The sequence below is a fragment of the Dreissena polymorpha genome, chromosome 10 (assembly GCF_020536995.1).
Source record: "Dreissena polymorpha isolate Duluth1 chromosome 10, UMN_Dpol_1.0, whole genome shotgun sequence".
Taxonomy (NCBI): Eukaryota; Metazoa; Mollusca; class Bivalvia; order Myida; family Dreissenidae; genus Dreissena; species Dreissena polymorpha.
The window spans coordinates 41,359,088-41,383,771 of NC_068364.1; the positions used below are offsets into that span (position 1 = coordinate 41,359,088).

The 24,684-nt window shown below is 37.6% G+C and overlaps 1 pseudogene; it reads left to right on the forward strand.

Moving 5' to 3' along the window:
* LOC127847671 (dynein axonemal heavy chain 2-like) overlaps positions 1-24,684 on the forward strand; it is a 133,590-nt pseudogene that overhangs the window by 105,510 nt on the left and 3,396 nt on the right.

Here is a 24,684-nt window from a genome sequence, read left to right on the forward strand (position 1 = left end):
TACAGACATAGTTTTTTGGTCACAGTACAATACAAAAAGAAAATAACTATATATGTTTAACCATTCTTTAATTTATTTTTCATTATTAAATTTGAAATTGATAATAGAATTGACATACAGATATTAAATAATGTAAATGTGTGGTATTTAAAGCTCACCTGAGCACAAAGTTGTTAAGGGGAGCAATTGTGTTCAGTCAATGCCAGGCGTCCGTTGTGTGTCATGCGGTGTCAACCTTTACCATTTTTTCCACTCTATAGGCCATATTTACCATCTAATCTTGATAAAGCATTTAAGGAATGTTCATCTTGACAATATCTAGGCAAATTTAGAATCTGGGTTGAGTGTAGTAAAAAAATAGGTTATTGGGTCAAGTCCTTGAAAAACCTCTTCACCACATTAAAAGCCCCATTTATGATTAAATCTCGATGAAAACTCAGTCAAAAGGTTTTTCTTCAAAATTACTTCTCCCACTTTAAATGAGTGCCTTTTTGTGACCTTAATATTGAGAAAATTAGCTTGAATATTTTACTGTATCCTTACAACTGAAGTCAATACAAGAACACCAGGTTAAATATATACTAATTGTTGTACCCTTGAATTTGGAGGAGCGCTATAAGGATATCATGGCCCTCTTGTGTTTTTTTTGTTACTTTTTGCATTGGACTGTGGCCTTCTTGTTTAGTTTTACGCAGAGAGAACTTGGCATTTATCACAAAATAAAATAACACAATTGTCATATTATTTGACTTGAAAATTTACATTAAATTTAATATTGTTGTCAGTTATAGATGTTTTTAAAAATAACATCATCTTGGGTATTTTGTGTTAACATTTGAAATCATTATTTTGTGAATGGCCGAGTTCTTATGTTGTTTTTATTTTGCTTTTTGTATACACAGTTTGAAGGGGTGTTATTGTTTATTGCAAAACCAATTTGTTACTAACACTAACTGTTAAATTTCTTGTTTCTTAAGTTATTTCACAGCAAAATTGGTAATGGTTTCCTTTTTATAAATGTCTGAAATATGCTAACAATTGTCATATTTAATGCCATAATGTTTTTATATACAAAACAAAGATATTGAACATACACTTAATGTAATCATACACTAAATGAAAAACAATCAGTTCAGATTTTAAATGAATTGTTACTTCTTGCTTACCTTGAACATTATTTGAAATGAAAAATAAACAACCATAAATTTCTAAGTTAAGAACTGGTAATTACATCATCAACAACAAATTAAGACTCTTACATGAAAACATAGATCTTTATAAACAAGGAACCATTGCCAATTGTACACACATTTACTGTAGGTCTATTTGCTGGAAAACAAACAGTAGGTTTAACCTGTTACAAAAATGAATGAGCCTGGCTGTAGGAAAACTGGGCTTAATGCATGAGCGTAAAGTGTCGTCCCAGATAAGCCTGTTCAGTCCGCACAGTCTAATCAGGGACGACACTTTCTGCTTTTCAAAGGAAGTCTCTTCTCAGCAAATATCCAGTTTAGGCAGAAAGTTTTGTCCCTGATTAGCCTGTGTGGATATCACAGGCTAATCTTGAACGACACTTTACGAACATGCAATAAGCCCCATTTTACCAGGGAATGGCTTTATTAAGTACAAAAAACAAACATGGCTTGACTGAATCTCACAATGTTCGTTTGATACCCATCAGGCCTTAGAATCTTTGAACAAGAAGGATATGACGGAAATCAAGTCATACGGACGACCGCCAGTGTTGGTCGAGAAGGTTATGGAAGCCGTCATGATTTTACGGGGACAGGAACCCACTTGGGCGGAGTCAAAACGACAGCTTGGTTTGTTACATAGCCGATATGAAAAAAAGAACATTCAAAATTAAGGTGTTTTTTTTAATCCTTGAGGGTATCCTTGTTTTGGCAACAAATATGATTTTTTTATTTCTGTGGATTTTTTTAACTATTGAATAAAGGTCAAACATAGAAAAATTAAATGAACAAATATACTGCTGATCATCATTTGGGAGTTTTTCTTGACAAAACTGGGCTTAACGCATTTTAAAGTGTTGTCCCAGATAAGTCTGTGCAGTCTCCAAATGCTAATCAGGGCACTTTCCACTTTTATGGTATTTGTTGTAAAAATGAAGTCTCTTTTAAAAAAAATCCACTCTAGAATCCACTCTAGGCGTAATGTATCAGCCAAGATTTGCCTAATGTTGGACAAAACTTTATGCATGTTTATTAAGCCCTGTTTTCCAAGAGCAGTGGGTTTTTTCACCATTTTGGGAATGGGGCGGGGTCCCTTTGGATTGGGAAAATAAGCAGCGTTTTGACTTCAAAATTGAGAAAACAAGTGTTTTCAGTATTATATTTACTAAGGTTGAACTTAGTTATATGGATGGGAGTTGAACAAAACATTTAGATCAAAAAAAAAAATCTTCCATTGGGAATTTTTAGCTCCTGTTTGGTAAAAACATATTCTTTTTGCCATTGGGAATTGGGCCAATTACTGGACCCGATTTGAATGAAAAAAAAACAGAAAAGTGGGATTCATTTTTATTTAAGTTTTTTTTTTGGCACCATTCATTGAAGGTTAAACATGGCAAATTAAATGAACAAAACATATGTTGAACATCATTTTATGGCACTAAGTATAAATGTAGAATACAGATTTTCTGGGTTATTTTATATCATCATTGGTAAGTGGAGCTTTGTTTGTTCTGGTGTATGTTACCCTTTCCATTGTTTTGTCACTTATACCACAGATATTTATGTGTGTGAGGGTTAGAACTAAACATATATGATAATTATGTGTACACGGATACTTGTATTCATTAAGTCAATTATTTCTGAATTAATTTGAATTGTTTCGGTAATGAATATACCAATAAATTTTAAATGGTGACAATTACTTATAAAGGATATTCAATGGTATATAAAGGATATTTAATGATAAATAAAGGATATTCAATGATATATAAAGGATATTCAATGATATATAAAGGATATTCAATGATATGTAAAGGATATTCAATGATATATAAAGGATATTCAATGATATATAAAATATATTCAATGATATATAAAGAATATTCAATGATATATAAAAGATATTCAATGATAATATATGATTATGAACATTCTATGATGATACATGATTGTTATATTCAAGGATAGCATGCTCATAACTTGTGATAATCTATAAAACTACTTTTAATAAACAGGATTAAGAATTTTGTAAAGAATATTCAAAAATGGCATACTCATACTTTGTGATAAACAATTAAACGTGTAACTTTTAATAAATGAAATCACACTATTAAGAATTTTTTAAAGATTATATTCAAAGATAGCATTCTCATACTTTGTGATAAACAATTAAAACTACTTTTAATAAATGAAAACACACGATTAATAATTTTGTAAAGAATTAAAAAAAATATCATACTCATCCTAATTGTGATAATCTATAAAAAAAACAACTACTTTTAATAAATGATAACACAGGATTAAGAATTTTGTAAAGAATATTCATAAATAGCTTACTCATACAGGTGACCAGAATTTCTTGAAGCAGCTCATGGACTTTGACAAGGACAACATCACTGACCGAGTCCTCAAGAAAATTGGGCAGTACGTAGCCCAGACGGACTTTCAACCAGAGATCATAGGGCGAGTCTCCTCAGCAGCCAAGTCGCTGTGCATGTGGGTCCGCGCTATGGAGGTGTACGGACGGATCTATCGCGTTGTTGAGCCTAAGAAACAACGACTGAATGCGGCCATGTCTCAACTGAAAGAGAAACAGGACGCGCTCAGTGATGCAAAAGCCAAACTTGCTGAGGTAAGTTTGTACATGTGTTTGTATATAATTTGTTCATACCACCCAGTCTTTACACAGATTACTCGTTTTTCCCCTCAATAATGCCTAAAAAAGTCAAGTGATTTTAATAAAATCTAGCTAAAATAAGCTTTAAATCCAAGAGAGTGTCATGAGGAAAATCATGTTTAAATTGTATCACCCCTGGTCACTTGGCAGCCTAGCTCAGTTGGTAGGGGATTGCTGATTTGAATAAAAATTTGCACTGAGAGGAAGTGTTGTCATGATGAAAATCATACGAGTCTCACTCTAGCAAAACTTGGTCTAATTTGGCACAACACTTTCCACTTTTGTTGTATTTTTGGTTTAAAGGAAGTCTCTTTTTAGCGAAAATCCAGTTTAGGGCAAAAGTGTCGTCCTGGATTAGTATATGTGGACTTCGCTAGCTTATCAGGGACAACACTTTCCATTTTAGTTGTATTTTTGGTTAAAAGGAAGTCACTTCTTAGCAAAAATCCAGTTTAGGCCAAAGGTGTCGTCCCAGATTAGTATATGTGGACTGCACAGGCTAATCTAGGACAAGATTTTACACACATGCATGGCTCGAATCATAATAGCTTCCTACCATGTCCAGGTTGAGTCCAAGATGGCTGAACTGCAGAAGCAGTACCAGGAGAAACAGGACCAGAAAGAGGAGCTCAAGAGGAAGGCTGCACACACCGAACTCATGTTGGACAGGGCCGCTAAACTGGTATCAGGTATGGACATTTTGCTGCCAATTTTTTAGAAGGAAAATTTAAGTGGTTTAATATCGGTGTTTAACAGTATCAGTAGCAAAATTTATAAATGTATTACTTTTACTTTTGGTGTATAGACCATTTGCCGTTAATTTATTTTAAGTTTTTCCGATAGTTTATACAGAAATATTGGTGGTTAACTGTTTATTTATTATTTTCTCTGTTTAAGTATAAATAGTTTTTCCTGTTTCCTGAATAAGGAATACAGAAATATAAAAATTTCAGTTTACATAAATAATTATTTTATAAGCAAACATTAATACGAGCAACCAAACAAACATGAATCAAACAACCAAACAAACATTACTATAGACAACCAAACAAATATTAATACAAACATTTAAACAAACATTAATAGAAATAACCAAAGAAGCATTAATACAAACAACCAAATTAACATTAATACAAAAACAACAACATTAATACAAACAGCCAAACAAACACCCTTCCTGTCAAACTACCGTGACGAACTGGTGCAGAAAGTCTGGCTAGCGGAGGTAAGGAAATAATTATGTAAATAAGGATAATTCAATCAGCATAAATAGCAATTTTGTGTTTCTATTTCTTATATTTCCGTAATGTTTTATTTCATTAGTCTGCTCTGTAAATCATAGAATAATTTGGCTTAACAGTCTACATCTACTATTGTACATTACCATGTATTATGCGCATTGTTAGACCCCCAAGATTCATTTAAATAATTGGTGCGCGTAAGCCATTCTGGCTGCTAACTTGTGAAAATGTATCATGTTCATTCTCTTCATTTTGGCATTTAAATATCTGTTGGGTGTTATACATGGTTTCGCATTACACATGGTTGGCGTTAAACATGGTTGGGTGTTATACATGATTGTGCGTTATACATGATTGTGCGTTATACATGGTTGGGCATTATACATGATTGGCGTAATACATGGTTGTGCGTTATACATGGTTGCACATTATACACGGTTGTGCATTATACATGGTTGAGTGTTATACATGGTTGTACGTTATACATGGTTGCACATTATACATGGTTGCATGTTATACATGGTTGGGGTTTATACATGGTTGTGAGTTATACATGGTTGTGCTTTATACATGGTGTTGTGTTATGCATGGTTGGGCATTATACGTGGTGGGGCCGTTATACATGGTTGTACGTTATACATGGTTGTGCGTTATATATGGTTGTGCATTATACATGGTTGTGTGTTATACATGGTTGTGCATTATACATGGTTGGACATTATACATGGTTGTACATTATACATGGTTAGCATGATACATGATTGGGTGTTATACATGGTTGGGTGTTATACATGGTTTCGCTTATAAATGATTGAGCGTAACACTTGGTGTGTCGTTAACATTGTTTGGTCATTATACATGCTTGGGGTGTTATACATGGTTGCCCATTATACATGGTTGGACGTTATACATGGTTTGCTTGATATACAATGTAAAGTACAGTATATTTGTTTTCCAAACCTAGGTGAAGAAACTTGGTGTACCGTGTGACCCAGGATTTGATTTCTGCAAGTTCATGGCCAAGCCGACGAATGTCCGTGACTGGAACATCCAGGGGTTGCCTAGCGACAGCTTCCTTCTCCACGGAGAACGGTGTCATAGTGACGAGTGCCAGTCGCTGGCCCCTCATGGTGGACCCACAGGGGCAGGCAATCAAGTGGATCAAAAACATGGAGGCCTCACCGGGTACAGTTGAAAAATGTTATTTGTTATTTTATCACTTAGAATATTATTCTTAAACAAAAACTTTTTAAGGACGTCTCTTCTAAATGAACACTAATTTAGGGGGAAAGTGTCATCCCTGATAAGACTGTGTAGACTTTAAGCACATGCATTTAGACCAGTTTTTTTCCCAAATGAGGCTCACTCTTTTTATAGTATTCATAATGTCATTATGCTTCCCGACACAAAGCTACTAGGTTTAACAATTGAAATGGAACTCAGTTTTTATTTTAATCCCACAAATTAAGTTTTCAGAGAGCGTAGATGGAAAGTAAATAGGTGAGTCTGTTGGTGGCAGCAATCTGCATTAAATATTTGCAGTATTGCAAAATACTGCTTTCACAGTTCTCTAGTGATAAAATTGGAACTTCTAGTATTTCATCACTGTTAAGTGTAGAGACTCTTTTTCATTCCCAGTAATCCATAAATTGCTGTCTGAAATAACTTAAAACATAACTGAGAGAGCAGGCTGTAGTTTAAGTCATGTTGTTTAAAAAAGTATTAAAATGTTTTTTCAAATATAATAGAATTTAAAAATTAATATTATACATTCGTTTTAATTACTGGTATATATAATTTACCCCTTTTAGCTTAGTTTACGAGAAGGGAATCCTTTCAATGTAAGGAAAAAACAAACTGTTGTCAAATGTTGTACCTGAGATGTAATCATTATAATTATTTGTCATTTTCCATGAACAACTAGGTATACTGTATTTTTGTATTTGAAATTCAGTAAAATATCAATTGAACATAATTAATGTACACAAGTTTCTGTTTTTGTATCACGAGTGTGAATATATATATGTCTGAATATATGCCTTAATATATCTCAATGTTTTGTTATACCCTTCACTAAAGTTTTCCCTTTATAGAGTGCCTGCACTACAATCAGCTTCATGTTTTACAGCAAGTTAATATCTTTGTGTAACAACTCTTGCTGATATTTATAATCAAGTCTAGACATGTCTTATATATTGGGCCGCCTAGCTCAGTTGGGAGAGTGCTGGACCATAAACCTTAGGATCACAGGTTTGATCCCCAGCCAGCCATAACTTGAGTTAGAATTGGTCATAATATTCTCTTTGTCCTGTGGTGTATTGGATGTGGTGTCTGCCTAGCAAACAGGAGGTCACGTGTTGGATCGCCACTGTTGGTGCATTGTTAAGACCCCCCCCCCCCCTGAAACGCCAAGTACTGGTTCTAGTCCCAGGAAATGGACTCGAGAGAGTTTCAAGAAACTGAGGTTTTCGATGCAATCAAGCTAAAATAAATAGGTTAAAACTAAATTCTCTTTACGGCCATTCTCCTCAGTGTCTGATTCAAACTGTTGATAATTGCCAACATTCCAACACACAAGCTAATTGAAACTACTGGCCATAGCATAACACTTATCCACTTACTGAAGTCATCAGTCTTATCCCTTTACCACTTAGATACTTATTTTTACGCATTTGTAGTCCCTTAGAAAGTTATATTTAATTTAAGACCTTTCTTACTAGATTCAAGTTTTTAAGGCTTCAACTCCAAACCTTAGATACTGATGAGCAGCAAACAGCATAAAACCTGAGCAGAGTGCAAGTTACTCTCAGGCTGTTCTGGTTTTATGCTGTTTGCAATTGCTATTTTCACTTTGCTTTTGAGTAAGAAAGGGATTAAAAAAAAATGTACAAAGGGTCAAGTGCCTATTTCTGATACAGGTTTTTTTTTTGGGGGGGGGGGGGGGGGGTTTTATATGGTCACAGTCTGTTCTGTGGGTCAATATGTGTTTTAACCAGGTTCTCAATGAAGTTATAAATTCTAGTTTATTAGATTGGCAAATGGCTTGCCAGGTTTTGAGCTTGGGGCGGAGTGAAATATGCTGTTTCTGTCAATAACTTAGTTTGTATGCACCAACTTTGGTCAATCAAGATCTTACTTGGGCATTTTCTGCCAGTTTGGTTACAGTCATGTGTCAAGGTCAAATGAAAAGAGAAAAACAACAACTTTAGTTTGGATGTAGTTATTGCACATACATTTTGTGGCATTCCATTTGGGGGCTGGTAATTGGGTCAAGGTCACTACTAAAATAGTTTAAAAACTCTTTCTGCTCAAGAACCAGTGTTTTAAATAGGTATTGAGCAGAAATATGGCGTGTTATGCCTGCATTCGTGCGTTAGCGAGCCTGGCTAAAGTGAAGACCTAGCTGGTGAAAGAAGGCACAGTTAATTAAATTAAACTTTATCAATTGGCAAAGCATTAAAAACATGATTTTTTGGCAATGCCAATTATTTAATTTGGTCAGTATCTTGGTTATTTTTGGCATAGCTGTGTTTTGTGGTTGACATTTGAGAGTTTGTTTGTCTTAGTGAATACATATGTTTTTGCAAGGATCTGTGTTTTGTTTTGTATTGATTTTAATAAAATTTTCCTGTCCCCAGAACCTGAAGGTGATTGACCTGCAGCAGACGGACTACATGCGGACCCTGGAAGGGGCCATCCAGTTTGGGCTCCCTGTTCTTCTGCAGAACGTACAGGAACGCCTGGATCCCTCCCTGGACCCCGTCCTCAATAAATCTCTCATGAAGATTGGTAAGAAGTGTTAGGAAGGAAGAGTTAACAAGAATTAATGTATTTTTTGTAAGTCTCCCTACCTTAAATGAAAGTGTGTATTGTTTAAATGATCACAACAAATCGGCTAAACTTTTTCTTAAAATGTTAAAAAACAACAACAATAAAACTAGAAATGGCGCGGCAGAGGCCGACGCGTATCCCCACGCCGAATGTTTGACCTAGGTGTGCCCCAGGGTTGGTAATGGGGCCATGCATAGCTGAGATTGACCGTATTGTCATAAGAGAAGTTCATCATCAATTAGAAGTGAATTGGTGTAGAAATGAAGAAGTTATAGTAAAAGGCAATTTTGGGTGGGTGTGACATATGTGGGCAGGGCGCCCCAGGGTTGGTAATTGTGCCATGCATAGTTGAGATTGACCGTATTGTCATAAGAGAGGTTCAGTATCAATTTGAAGTGAATCGGTGTAGAAATGAAGAAATTATAGTAAAAGGCAATTTTGGGTGGGTGTGGTCTATGTGGGCGGGGCGCCCCAGGGTTGGTAATGGGGCCATGCATAGTTGAGATTGACTGTATTGTCATAAGAGAAGTTCAATATCAATTTGAAGTGAATCGGTGTAGAAATGAAGAAATTATAGTAAAGGCAATTTTGGGTGGGTGTGGTCTATGTGGGCGGGGCCCCAGGGTTGGTTATGGGGCCATGCATAGTTGAGATTGACCCTAATGTCATAAGAGAAGTTCAGTATCAATTTGAAGTGAATCCGTGTAGAAATGAAAAAATTATAGTAAATGGAATTTTTTGGTGGGTGTGGCCTATGTGGGCGGGCGCCCCAGGGTTGGGATTGGGGCCATGCATAGTTGAGATTGACCCTAATGTCATAACAAAAGTTCAGTATCAATTTGAAGTGAATCCGTGTAGAAATGAAAAAATTATAGTAAATGGAAATTTTTGGTGGGTGTGGCCTATGTGGGCGGGGCGCCCCAGGGTTGGGAATGGGGCCATGCATGGTTGAGATTGACCGTATTGTCATAGGTGAGGTCCAGTATCAATTTGAAGTGAATCGGTGTAGAAATAAAGAAGTAAATGTAAAATAACCTAAAAAAATGAGTGATAATTTCTGACGCGGCCCCACCCCAACCCCTATAACTTTTGACCCAGGGGTCAGATCAAAATTCCAAATAGTGCAGGGTCGCACATATGCTCATAGCTACCATGTGTGTAAATTTCAAGGTTCTAGTGCTTTTAGTGTAGGAGGAGATAGTGGCCAGGACGGACGGACAGACGGACGGACAGACAGACGGACGGACGGACGGCGGAGATCACCACAATATCCCCACCTTTTTTTCAAAAAGCGTGGGGATAACAAATGAACATTATTCTTAAACCAAACTAGTAAGCTGTGGGCTATTAATGATAATAAAGAATGTACAGGAAAGTCTAGACCTCTCCCTCAACACAGTCCTAAAAAAATCTCTCATGAAGATTGGTAAGGAGGCTTTAGCTCCCTTGGATGAAACATTCTTGGCTCTTACCGTTCTCTTCCATGTATTACACGCATTGCTTAACCCTAGGAACTGCAGAATTAAGACACATCATTTATTTAAAATTTGCCTCAACAGTTTCTGCTCTTTTAGACAGCACTTTTCATCCAGTCCTCATCAATTTTGACTCTTGATTGCTTTCGATGTACTGGAGGCGTTTAAAAGAAGTATCCTCTAAAATTAATTTGGTCTAGGCAGTAAGCGTCATCCCTGATTAGCCTGTGCAGACTGCACAAGCTAATCTGGGATGACACTTGACGCAATGAATTTAGCCCTGTTTTCCCAAGAGCGCAGCTCATTTATATCAAATTGAACCAAAGATCTTGTTCCTCCCGGCAGGTGGTGCGTACATGATCCGTATCGGAGACAAGGAGATTGAGTACAACCCGGAGTTCCGGTTCTACATCACGACCAAGCTGAGCAATCCGCACTACACGCCAGAGATCTCCACCAAGACCACCATAGTAAACTTTGCCGTGAAAGAGCAAGGTAAGCTGAGATTGTTAAGGGAAATAATTGTATTGTGCCATACTGTTTTGGCAATGGTTTACTTGCCGTAAATAAAGGACCACAAACCTGTGTATGATAGGAATGCAATACTGCTGGAGCAACTGGAGTTTCACTTCTGTATATTGTTTTTTATGGAAGACAGTGCTTGTCAAATCATTGTTTGTTGAACAGACACACACACAGATCCCTAGAATAAAAATGATTCAACTTTTGAATTTTTAATACCTTTATACCACATAATTTGGGTCTTAACCATATTACTATAAAATCAGAAAGGGTTGTATGCACAGGCTTATCTGGAACAACACTCTAAGCACATGCATTACGCCTTGTTATCCCCCGCCATAGGCAGAGGGATATTGTTTTGGCTTTGTACATCCGTCCGTCTTTCGGTCCGTCCAGCCGGCACTTTTGTGTCCGAAGCCATATCCTGGAAGTGCTTTAGCGGATCTCATTGAAACTTGGTATGAGTATATATGTGGATAAGAGGATGATGCACGCCAAATGACATTGTACACCATCTGTTAATAAAAGAGTTATGGCCCTTTGTATTTTGAACAAAAAAAATAATTGTGTGTCCGGAGCCATATCTTGGAAGTGCTTTGGCGGATTTCATTGAAACTTGGTATGAGTGTCCAGAAGCATATTGGCTGGGGATATCAATTCAACGAATTTGCTTGTTTTCCCAGTACACATTTAAAAATAATTATTCTTATTATTATTATAGGTCTGGAGGCCCAGCTGCTGGGTATCGTTGTTGGTAAGGAGAGGCCAGATCTGGAGGAGAAAAAGGACAGCCTTGTGAGGAGCATTGCAGACGGCAAGAAGAAACTGGTGGAACTTGAGGACGAGATTCTACGGTAGGGCACGGGGAGAACCAGTCACTGTTTTATAGTTTAACCCTTTACCACTTAGATACATATTTCGACGTGTTTGTAGTTCCTTAGAAAGTTATATTTAATTTAAGACCTTTCTTACTAGATTCAGGTTTTTTAGGCTTTATCTCCAAACCTTAGATACTGATGAGCAGCAAACGGCATAAAACCTAAATAGCCTGCGAGTAACTTGCAGGCTGTTCTGGTTTTATGCTGTTTGCACATAGCTATTTTCACTTTACTTCTTAGTTGGAAAGGGTTAAATCTATATATTTTTGCTCAATTGAATTGAAAGCCTGAGTCTCATCAAAGAACACCCTCAACCCAATTTTCTCGGTAGAACCAGTACATGGTGTTTTAGGGAAAGATCAAAAGAACGCTCCCATAGTGGGGATTGAACCCATGACCTCCCAGTTGCTAGACGGGCGCCATGTTTATGTCATTGAGGAGACTGTTTCCCAATTTGATGAATGATAATCAACACAAATAAAGTGAATTTCGTATGCAAGACAATTGGCTCACTATTTGATAAATTGGAGGGACTCAGAGGGTCTTGAAGAATGAATCATTAAAACTCTTTTATTTTTGCCATTTTGTTCTATAATCATCTATTTAATATTTGCTATTATCCATTGGCAAGTTGCTGAACACAAAGGGGTCCCTTCTTGGGGGTAAGCACTCCTGAATGATAAACAAATACTCTCTTTTCCACATCGTTGAAGTGTTGAACTAATCATACTCTAGTATTGCCTATTTTGTTTGTTTAAACCTTTTTTTTGAGCTCAATTTGATTAAAAGCATAAGGCTTACTGAAACACTCTTAAGTCCGTTTACTAGCTCTCACAGTGTTGATTGAACCTTATTTTGTTAGTTGAAACCTATTTAGTTCAGCTCAATTTGATTAAAAGCATAAGGCCTGCTGAAACACTCTCAAGTCCGTTTACTAGCTCTCACAGTGTTGATTGAACCTTATTTTGTTAGTTGAAACCTATTTAGTTCAGCTCAATTTGATTAAAAGCATAAGGGTTACTGAAACACTCTCAAGTCCGTTTACTACCTCTCACAGTGTTGATTGAACCTTATTTTGTTAGTTGAAACCTATTTAGTTCAGCTCAATTTGATTAAAAGCATAAGGCCTACTGAAACACTCTCAAGTCCGTTTACTAGCTCTCACAGTGTTGATTGAACCTTATTTTGTTAGTTGAAACCTATTTAGTTCAGCTCAATTTGATTAAAAGCATAAGGCCTACTGAAACACTCTCAAGTCCGTTTACTACCTCTCACAGTGTTGATTGAACCTTATTTTGTTAGTTGAAACCTATTTAGTTCAGCTCAATTTGATTAAAAGCATAAGGCCTACTGAAACACTCTCAAGTCCGTTTACTAGCTCTCACAGTGTTGATTGAACCTTATTTTGTTAGTTGAAACCTATTTAGTTCAGCTCAATTTGATTAAAAGCATAAGGCCTACTGAAACACTCTCAAGTCCGTTTACTAGCTCTCACAGTGTTGATTGAACCTTATTTTGTTAGTTGAAACCTATTTAGTTCAGCTCAATTTGATTAAAAGCATAAGGCCTACTGAAACACTCTCAAGTCCGTTTACTAGCTCTCACAGTGTTGATTGAACCTTATTTTGTTAGTTGAAACCTATTTAGTTCAGCTCAATTTGATTAAAAGCATAAGGCTTACTGAAACACTCTCAAGTCCGTTTACTAGCTCTCACAGTGTTGATTGAACCTTATTTTGTTAGTTGAAACCTATTTAGTTCAGCTCAATTTGATTAAAAGCATAAGGCCTACTGAAACACTCTCAAGTCCGTTTACTAACTCTCACAGTGTTGATTGAACCTTATTTTGTTAGTTGAAACCTATTTAGTTCAGCTCAATTTGATTAAACGCATAAGGCCTACTGAAACTACTCTCAAGTCCGTTTACTAGCTCTCACAGTGTTGATTGAACCTTATTTTGTTAGTTGAAACCTATTTAGTTCAGCTCAATTTGATTAAAAGCATAAGGCTTACTGAAACACTCTCAAGTCCGTTTACTAGCTCTCACAGTGTTGATTGAACCTTATTTTGTTAGTTGAAACCTATTTAGTTCAGCTCAATTTGATTAAAAGCATAAGGCTTACTGAAACACTCTCAAGTCCGTTACTAGCTCTCTGTTGATGGAACCTTATTTTGTTAGTTGAAACCTATTTAGTTCAGCTCAATTTGATTAAAAGCATAAGGGTTACTGAAACACTCTCAAGTCCGTTTACTAGCTCTCACAGTGTTGATTGAACCTTATTTTGTTAGTTGAAACCTATTTAGTTCAGCTCAATTTGATTAAAAGCATAAGGCCTACTGAAACACTCTCAAGTCCGTTTACTACCTCTCACAGTGTTGATTGAACCTTATTTTGTTAGTTGAAACCTATTTAGTTCAGCTCAATTTGATTAAAAGCATAAGGCTTACTGAAACACTCTTGAGTCCGTTTCCTGGCTCAAACCTGTGACCTTCTGGTTGCTAGGCGAACACCATATTACCTATTTTATTGAAAGATAAACCAAAACATTTATCCTATTGTCCAGGTTGCTGAACGAGACCAAGGGTTCCCTGCTAGATGACGAGCAGCTGGTGAACACGCTGCAGGCCTCCAAGGTGACATCCCAGGAGGTCTCGGAGCAGCTACAGATCTCAGAGCAGACGGAGGTCAAAATTGACGCTGCCAGAGAGGTAGGTATTTAACAGTGGTTTTTTTTCAAATACGGGGCCGAATACCATTCCCAATGGAAAAAAGTATATATTTTTCCCAAATTAGATTTAATAATTGCCAAATGAAGGTCCCCTCCCAAAAAAAACAACAAAAAATAAAAAAAATAATTTAGATTTCAATATTCAGTTCATCTCCCATCCAGCTCTATAAGCGGTACCTTGGTAAATATAGTTACACTTTTATTCTCACTTCTTTTGAAGCATTTGTAAGCAAAACAACAACATCAATAACTTTCCAATTTAAGTAAAAATACGATTTTTCCCAAATCAAAGGCCACATTTCCAAAATGTGAAAAAAAAGACTATGCCTTGCTGTGGGAAAATGTGGGAAAAAACACTGTTTCACAGTAATCTTAGCCGTGGGAAAATGGGGCACAATACATGTGTGTATTATGTTGTCTCAGATGAGCCAGAGCAGTCGGGAAACATTTATGGAATGCCTTGTTTAAAGGAAGTCTTTTCTTAGCAAAAGTAAAGTCTAGATTAACCAGAGACTTAAGGACTTCTATGAATGGTTAAAGTTTTCCATTTGAATAAAAATAAAAGCCCAGGTCTTCAAAACGATTAAGCTGCGCTCTTGGTAAACCAGGCTGAATGTATGTGTAAAAAATGTTGTCCAAAATAAGCATGTGCAGTCAGCACAGGTTTATCAAATAGAAAACTTCCCCCCTTAGCTGGAATTTCACTAAGATGAGACTTCCTTGAAACAAAAAATACAATACAAGTGAAAAGTGTTTTCCCTGATTAGCCTGTGTGGACTGCATAGGCTTGCCTGTGACAAAACTTTTACTTGGCTAGGCACATGCATTAAACCCTGTTTTCGCAGAGCAAGGTTCAAATTGAACACATAAAGTTTAAATTCAAAACCTCTTCACCGTTGTCAAATGTCAACTTAATCTCTATTTATGCCCTTTCAGGGATACCGACCGGCAGCTGAGAGGGCCTCCATCCTGTTCTTTGTGCTCAACGACATGGGTCGCATAGACCCCATGTACCAGTTCTCTCTGGACTCGTACATAGATCAGTTCAAGCTATCCATTGACAAGTCGCCCCGCAGCGCAAAGTTGGAGGAGAGAATCGTGAACCTCAACGATCACCACACCTACGCCATCTACAGGTGAGATTTCTTGGTGGAACTCCTTAAATTTGGTTAGTTAGTGGTTGTGTTTTTTTTTCAATTTATTAATACAGAATTTTCCAAACTTTTATTGGCATTGGCATATACGACAGTTTTTGTAATTTAAATTTTAAAATTACTCCAGATTTCAAAGCATTTGTTTGTATTTGGGATGTTCAAAGATGTAAATTATAAACTATTGATTTTATGAGACTTAAGAAAACATCTGAACATGATTTGTGTTGATGCATTCAAGTTATATATGAAAGATGCTTTAAACCAGTTCTCGTATGATTACAATTACAGGTTCATCTGTCGTGGACTTTTTGAGCGCCACAAGCTGCTGTTCTCGTTCCAAATGTGCGCAAAGATTCTCGAGCACGCTGGCAAGCTCAACATGGACGAATACAACTTCTTCCTCCGTGGCGGAGTGGTGAGTACTCGAGTCGTACAATTGGGTAGAACTCGTCAATTAAGTCTAGCGCTTCAAAAACTCCTAGGTGGAGTGTTGAAACTCAAGTCTAACAAATGGATAGAACTTGTCAATAGAGTCTGGTAATTGAAAAACTCCATAGTTGAAAGGTTGGTGAGACTTAAGGCTAACATGTAGGTAGAACCATTTAATAGAGTCAAGCACTTCAATCTTGAATCTTCAACAAATATTCTACAAATGTTTGTTGACATAAAATCACACCAGACACTTCAAAGTTACAGAGTTAGTGCCCATTGATTATTTTGTCTTCAAAATTACCAAAGTTATGGTTCTTGGACCAGGAAATGGACTAGAGAGCATTTCAATAAGCCTAGAGCTTTTGATGCAATAGAGCTAAAATTAATAGGTTTTAAATCATTAATTAATGATGGGGGTATAAAACTGACCGTGACCTTGCTTGATTTTTTCTCAGGTTATTGACAGGGAGAATCAGATGGACAACCCATGCTCGGGCTGGCTGTCGGACGTTGCCTGGGACAACATCACGGAGCTGGAGAAGCTGACCAACTTCCACGGGATCATCACGTCGTTCGAGCAGTACCCCCGTGACTGGAACATCTGGTACACGGCCAATGAGCCTGAGAACACAGCCCTGCCAGGTGAGACTGAGATAGGTGTTGTTGTTGTGTTAACCCTTTACCACTTAGATACGTCTATGATGCATTTGTAGTCCTTACAAAAGTTAAATTTGATTTAAGACCTTTATACTAAATTCAAGTTTTAAAGGCTTCATTTCCAATCCTTTGGTACTGCATGATTAGCAGCAAACAGCATAAAACCTGAACAGACTGCGAGTTACTCACAGGCTGTTCTGGTTTTATGCTGTTTGCAAATAGCCTATTATCAAGAGGATTTGAATGAGCCTTAGGCTTTAAATGCAATTGAGCTGAAGTAAATAGGCTAAAACTAAACTAATGGAATTATCAATTTGTGGTTCAGGTGAATGGGACAATGCGTGCAACGAGCTGCAGAAGATGCTTATCATCCGTTCCCTGAGACCTGACCGCGTCTCGTTCTGCGCCACCTCTTTCATCACCAACAATCTGGGCTCGAGATTCGTGGAGCCGCCCGTGCTCGACATGCAGCATGTGGTCGGGGACTCGAGTACCAAGACGCCGCTCATCTTTGTGCTCTCACCCGGGGTGGTAAGTGTCAAGTTTGTACCGTCGTTTTTTAACATTCTAAATTTTAGCCACCCTCTTTTTTTATCCATCAATATGGATTAACTTTGTTTGCTTATTCATATTTATGCCACAATATATACTCACTTTAATTGTATGCACCACATTCTGGGAAAAAGGGGCTTAATGCATAAGTGTTAACTGTAATACCAGATTAGTCTGTGCAGTCTGCACAGACTAATCAGGGACAACACTTTCTATCTAGACTTGATTTTGGTTTAGAAGAGACATCTTTCAAAAAATGACATTGAAGCAGAAAGTGCCATCCCTTATTAGCCTATGCTGACTTTTTGGGACGACACTTAATGCACAAAAGTCTTACATGCATTACCGGTAAGTCTTGTTTTACCAGAGTTTGGCTCATTTATTAACTTTGTTTGTTTATCAATATGTATGCCACTATTTATACTACATGTAATGATAATAATTATTCTCTATTTATTCTTACAAACCTACATTTAATAACAATATTTATTCTCTGATAATTCTTTGGACTCTACATTTAATAATAATGTTTATTTGCTTTTTATTCTTAGGACCCAACCAGTGGGTTGTTACAGCTGGCAGAGCAGAGTGGTATGGCCCAGAGGTTTCACGCGCTGTCACTGGGTCAAGGTCAGGCGCCCATTGCCACAAGAATGATCAAGGAAGGTGTGAGAGAGGTCAGTACAGGGTGAATTAGGGGCTCTAAACTAGGGCAGGTCAGGCGCCCAAAGCCACGAGAATAATTAAGGAAGGTGTGTGAGAGGTCAGTACAGGTGAAATTAGGGTCTCTAAACTAGGGCAGGTCAGGCACCCATAGCCATGAGAATAATCAAGGAGGGTGTGAGAGGTCAGCACAGGTGAAATTTAGGGCTCTAAACTAGGGCAGGTCAGGGACCCATTGCCAAAAAAATGTTCAAGGAAGGTGTGAGAGAGGTCAGTACAGGTGAAATTAGGGGCTCTAAACTAGGGCAGGTCAGGGGCCCATTGCAAAAAGAAGTATCAAGGAGGGTGTGAGAGAGGTCAGCACAGTTGAAAATAGGGGCTCTAAACTAGGGCAGGTCAGGCACCCATAGCCTATAGAATGATCAAGGAGGGTGTGAGAGAGGTCAGTACAGATGCAATTAGGGGCTCAAAACAAGGGCAGGTTAGGCACCCATAGCCATGAGAATGATCAACGAGGGGGTAAGAGAGTTCAGTACAGGTGAAATAAGTACAGGCCATATAAATGTAACACTTATTTTCCCTTTTCTCTCCTGCAGGGTAACTGGGAATTCCTGGCCAACTGCCACCTGTCCCTCAGCTGGCCATATAAATGTAACACTTACTTTCTGTCTCTCATGCAGGGTAACTGGGTATTCCTTGCCAACTGCCACCTGTCCCTCAGCTGTCCATATAAATGTAACACTTATTACCACAGGGTAACTGGGTATTCCTGGCCAACTGCCACCTGTCCCTCAGCTGTCCATATAAATGTAACACTTATTTTCTCTCTCTCTCTCACCTGCAGGGTAACTGGGTATTCCTGGCCAACTGTCACCTGTCCCTCAGCTGGCCATATTAATGTAACACTTATTTTCCCTCTCTCTCCTGCAGGGTAACTGGGTATTCCTTGCCAACTGCCACCTGTCCCTCAGCTGGATGCCTCAGCTGGACAAGCTGGTAGAACAGCTGCAGGTGGAGGAACCTCACCCGGAGTTCAGGCTCTGGCTCAGCTCTAGTCCACACCCGGAGTTCCCCATTGCCATTCTGCAGACTGGCATCAAGATGACCACGGAGCCACCTAAGGTATGCATAACCCTTTACCACTTAGATACATATTTTGACATGTTTGTAGTGCCTTTGAAAGTTACATCTAATTCAAGACCATTCTTACAAGATCCAAGTTTTAAAGGTTTCAGTTCCAACCCTTAGTTACTGATGAGCAGCAAACAGCATGAAACCTGAACAGACTTCGAGTTACTCGCAGGCTGTTCTGGTTTTATGCTGTTTGCACATAGCCATTTTAACTTTGCTTCTGAGTGGGAAAGGGGGTTATTTCATATCAAAGGTGGCTTAGTTGTATTGGATTATTTGTTACACGTTTTTTTACGTTCTTACCCTGTGTGATACGGGGTAATTAAATGTAAATTGGGCCATAGGGAAGCTCGATCTCTATATAAGCCACATTCTGGGAAAATGGGGCTTAATGCATGTGCACAGGCTTATCAGGTAGGACACTTTCTTCATAAAATCAAATTTTGCTTAGAAAAGGCTTCCTTTAAACGGAAGATACTTTATTCATAAAATGGTTTATTTGCTAAGAACAGACTTCCTTTAAACATAAGATACAATAAAAGCAGAATGCACAAGCTAATCTTTTATACTGCATTGGGAAATTTGCATTTTTTACCCAATCGGGAGAGTGCCGTTTTCTGGTACTTTATACAGAAGGAAAACAAATTGCTGATCAAACCATAGTTTTACCTTATTCACATCACTTGCAGGGCTTGAAGGCCAACCTCAAGCGTCTCTACAACCTGATCACAGAGCAGCAGTTCAGCCGATGCCACAAGCAGGACAAGTACAAAAAGCTGCTCTTCGCGCTCTGTTACTTCCACTCCGTGCTGCTTGAGAGGAAGAAGTTCCTCATGCTGGGCTGGAACATAGCCTACGAGTTCAACGATTCAGATTTTGAGGTCAGTGAAGTTTCTTTTGACGATGTTTGGTTTGGAAATGTGATTACGATGTTTGTGAATTGAGTTATGAAGTAGGCCAAGAGAGAAAGTTGTTGGTATGTTAGGATGAAGGTACAATACAGTGGAAGATTTGGCAATCCTTGATAAAAAATTTCATTTGTCAAAATCAACGCAAAGTATTAACACGTGCTAAAGAAATAAGCCTTAATAGCAAATTCACACCTACAAAAAAGGGAAACCTGAACCATGGTTAAGTTAACTGACAACTTAAGTTTTGAACCAGTGGGTCAAGAAATCAAGCTGAAGATACATTACTATCATTATGCTTACAGGTAACAGAGAACCTGCTGAGTATCAACCTAGATGATTAAAATGAAATATGGGCTCCATAAAGCAAAATTATATGAGGCTTATATGGAAAAATATTAAAACTTGTTTTAAATGCATGTGCATATAATGTTGTCCCAGATTAGCCTGTGCATTCTACACTGGCTAATCAGGTATGACAGTTTTCGCCTGACCTGTATTTTTGCTACGAAGATGCTTCCTTAAAAGAAAAATACCACAAAAATAGAAACTGTCATCCCTGTTGAGCCTGCGCTGAGACAGCACTGGCTAATCTCAGACAACATTTTACACACATGCATTAACCCAGTTTTTCTAAGGCAAGGCTCAAATACTTTCATTCGTATGAACATTTATCCCAGAAACAACTTAGCTTTTACTCCAGAGTTCTAGCATAATTAAACATAAAAAATACCAAGTACAAACTGGCCTTGGTCATGTGAGCTTAAAAACTAGGTCATTAGGTCAATACAAGCGTTATTTCTACAGGTATCAGAGAACCTGCTGAGTATCTACCTGGACGACTATGACGAGAGCCCGTGGGATGCACTCAAGTATCTGATAGCGGGAATCAACTACGGAGGTCACGTGACTGACGAGTGGGACAGAAGGCTCCTCATGACCTACATAGCAGACTTTTTCAACGACAACTCCATCAACACTCCTTTCTTCCAGTAGGTGTTTGCAGTACTTAAGCGTGGCCTAAATGGAAGGGCGCCCTGCCCTTACTAAGCTCCGCCCTGCCCTTTTATTCCAAAAAAAATTATTATTTTTTATGGTAGACATGTTATAATTTATTAATCTCGTATTACACTTATATTTATTTATTACTCATTGTAGACATTTTATTTTCATGGATTAATAATAATGGAAATAATATATTCTAACGATTATTTTTAATATGAAAATGAATATCCAATAGGCATTCCGGATACGACTGCGCGCTCGGAAGTGCTTTTTGACATAATACTGCGCACCGAAAAGTGCCCTTTTGACAAAATAGCCCCCCCCCCCCTGCCATTTTCAAATCCTAGCTGGAAAACTGTTTGTGTATGCTGGTAGTAAGTAAACGCAACATGTTTATCAGAGGCTTGAAATCATGTATGAAAGCATTTCGTGCCTATGTAGTCATTAAAAGTATGAAGTAACAAAATCAGTAAAATAAAAAAAGGAAAATACAACTTTTAAGGTGAATATTTTCAACCATTTGATATGATATGACAAACATTTGTTTAACTTTTACCTTTTTTGACTAGGCTTTTCTTGTGTAAAAGATGACCAGGTTTTGTAAACCCTTAATGGGTTGCATTTGGCAAACCCCTTAAGGTTTGGGTTTTGGAAACCCTTGTAAGTTGCATTTTGGGTTGGGTTTGCCAAACTCTTGTTTGGGTGTGCTAAACTCCTAGTGGGTTGGTTTTGCCAAACATTGTTTAAAGAAGCTTAAGTTGAATAAGCACTGGATGAAAAACCCTAGTTTAGAGTTTACATCAATTATATATATCAGAAAAGTTATCCCTTTCATTCATTGATTTATTTCATTTTATTTATTTTATTTTATTTTTCTTTAGGCTGTCAACACTTGTGACATACTACATTCCTAAAGACGGCCCCCTCTCGTCCTACAAGGAATATGTGAGCATGTTGCCAAACATTGACCACCCTGAGGCCTTTGGGCAGCATCCCAACGCAGATATCCAATCTCAGATCCAGGAAACACGACTCATGTTCGACACGCTTCTCTCCCTTCAACCTCAGATCTCATCTGTTGCTGGCGAGTCCAGGGAAGATAAGGTACATATTGTGGAAATTTACATGATTTGTCGTCAGTATTGTATTTTTTAAACTGCGAAAATTAATGCTGACAAAAATAAATGGTTTCACAGCAGTTTTGCTGAAGGAATAAGGAAAATATGTACATTATGTGTATAGTTGTTACATCATAAGTGTTATTTATTTTTGAATAAATTTAATTAAACTGGTCAAAGGTAGTTTAACTGGCCATCTATGTTTTTTGTCAATGGTTTTCAAGTGCCTGTTTTGTGTCAACATTTGCTATAAACATGCACAATTTTGTCTCTTGTATGAAATACATATAAGCTTTGCTCTGGGGAAACATGGCTTATTGCATGTGCATAAAGTGTCATCCCAGATTAGCCTGTGCAGTTTGCACAGGCTAATCAGGGACAAAACTTTCTGCCTCAACTGTTTTTTTTCTAAAGAAGAGCCTACCTTTAAATGAAAAATACAATAAAAGCAGAAAGTTTTGTCCCTGACGTCACAGGCTAATCTGGGACGACACTTTGTGCACGTGCATTAAGCCCAGTTTTCCCAGAGACCCGCTCATGTGTACAAATAAGGTTATATTTAACTCCAATTGTCAGAACCCATATTCACATGAATGCCTATTTTCATATAGGTGCTGGAACTGTCTGCAAACATCTACAAACAGATTCCGGAGAACATCGACTATGACAACACAGTTAAGATTCTCTCCATTGATCCATCACCGATCAATGTCGTACTTCTACAGGAGGTAGTTAGAAATTTATATATAAGTCTAAAATAAAAAAAAAGACAAACAAAGTCTTTTGAATTGTAATATTTTGATAACTGGTACATAAATTTAATTTTTAGGTAAATTTTGCTTTTGTCAATCCATGCAAGAACCTCGGAACTTGGACATTTCTGACAATATTTTTTGAGGTCTGATATCATTTCTGAGTGTCAGAAAAAAGAAATGTGGTTTGAAACAATAAAGAAACTTCAAATCTGTAAAAACTATTGACTGGTATATGTTTACTTTACTTCAATAGATGGTTTCACAATAAAAAAATAGAAAGGTTTATTATCAACCAGTCAAGTGAACTTGCTATCTGTGCTGGTGACATTACAATCTTATTGTGCTATTCTCAGAACCAAAACAAGCAACATTATCTCGCAATAGTTATTGATCATAAAATGCAAGCTCATAAAAAGCAGTCATGTCTTGTGAAATCAGGTCAAAATGCATGTCTGTAGAGTGTCATCCCACATTAACAAGTGCATTCTTCACCAGGGTGGTTTTGCTAACAGTGGATTTGTCTTTAGAAGAGACTTTCTTAGAACAGTAGATAGCATAAACGTGCGAAGTGTCATCTTAGATTAGGCTGCGCAGACTATGCCATTCTCTTTCAAAATGCACAAATAAATACAGGAAAACAACTAAGACAATATAAGTAGACAGTGCCATAAAACTTCAAATTTAAACACATCAATTATATACATTCTAGAATCACATCAAATTTGATGTTTGTTTCAGATCCAGCAGTATATTGTGCACTCAAACATTCATCACTACAACATACAACACTTTCACTTTCTCAAGTCATAACATTTTAAAAATTAACGCCCCATACTTGTGCTAGTGCTACAAAAAATTTCACTACAAAGCTAGTCATATTTCCCCAACATTTCAGATCCAGCGCTACAACGCGCTACTTGTGGAGATACGCAAGTCCCTGAAGGACCTTGACATGGGTATCCAGGGCTTGGTTGTCATGACGGTGGAACTCGAGAGCATCTTCATCTGTATCTACGACGGCCGTGTGCCACCCTCATGGCTCAAGGTGAGTGAAGCTGTGATTGTGTCATGACTTTATCTTTGAACTGCAGCCATTCTGGGCCATGTAACTGAATCAAATTCCTTATTGGCGTAAATTTGTAAATTATAATAAAATTACATGATAGAAGATTGCTTCTATTTCCTAGTGTTATATACCTGACTTAAGAAAAATATCTCGCATTGTGAATATTAAGTCTACGGGTTATATCCTTGGCTCGAGCCTGGGAGAACCATCGAAACCAAATTAACTGAATTCCCATTTCTAACTATTCCTTTTCCAATAATTGCAGGCACTTCTTGTTGGTATAGTCCGCATTTCTCACTATGCAGATAACCTATTTCACTATTCTGGTTGCCAGGCATTGTTAATTAATTTATAGTCCCCATTTCTTATTGATGCGTTTCCCCAGTTGAGGCGTTTGTAAATGCTGAATGGCCCAATTGTCTCCCTATACCGGTTCCACATTTCTCACTATATTGCTTTCCTATTGTCGCACTATACCGGTTACCCATTTCTCACTTTATTTGTTTCCAATAGTCTAACTATACCGGTTCCCCATTTCTCGCTATATTGATTTCCCATTGTCTAACTATACCGGTTCCCCATTTATCACTATATTGATTTCCAATTGTCTAACTATACCGGTTCCCCATTTCTCACTATATTGGTTTCCCATTGTCCAACTATACCGCTTCCCCACTTTTCACTATACCGGTTCCCCT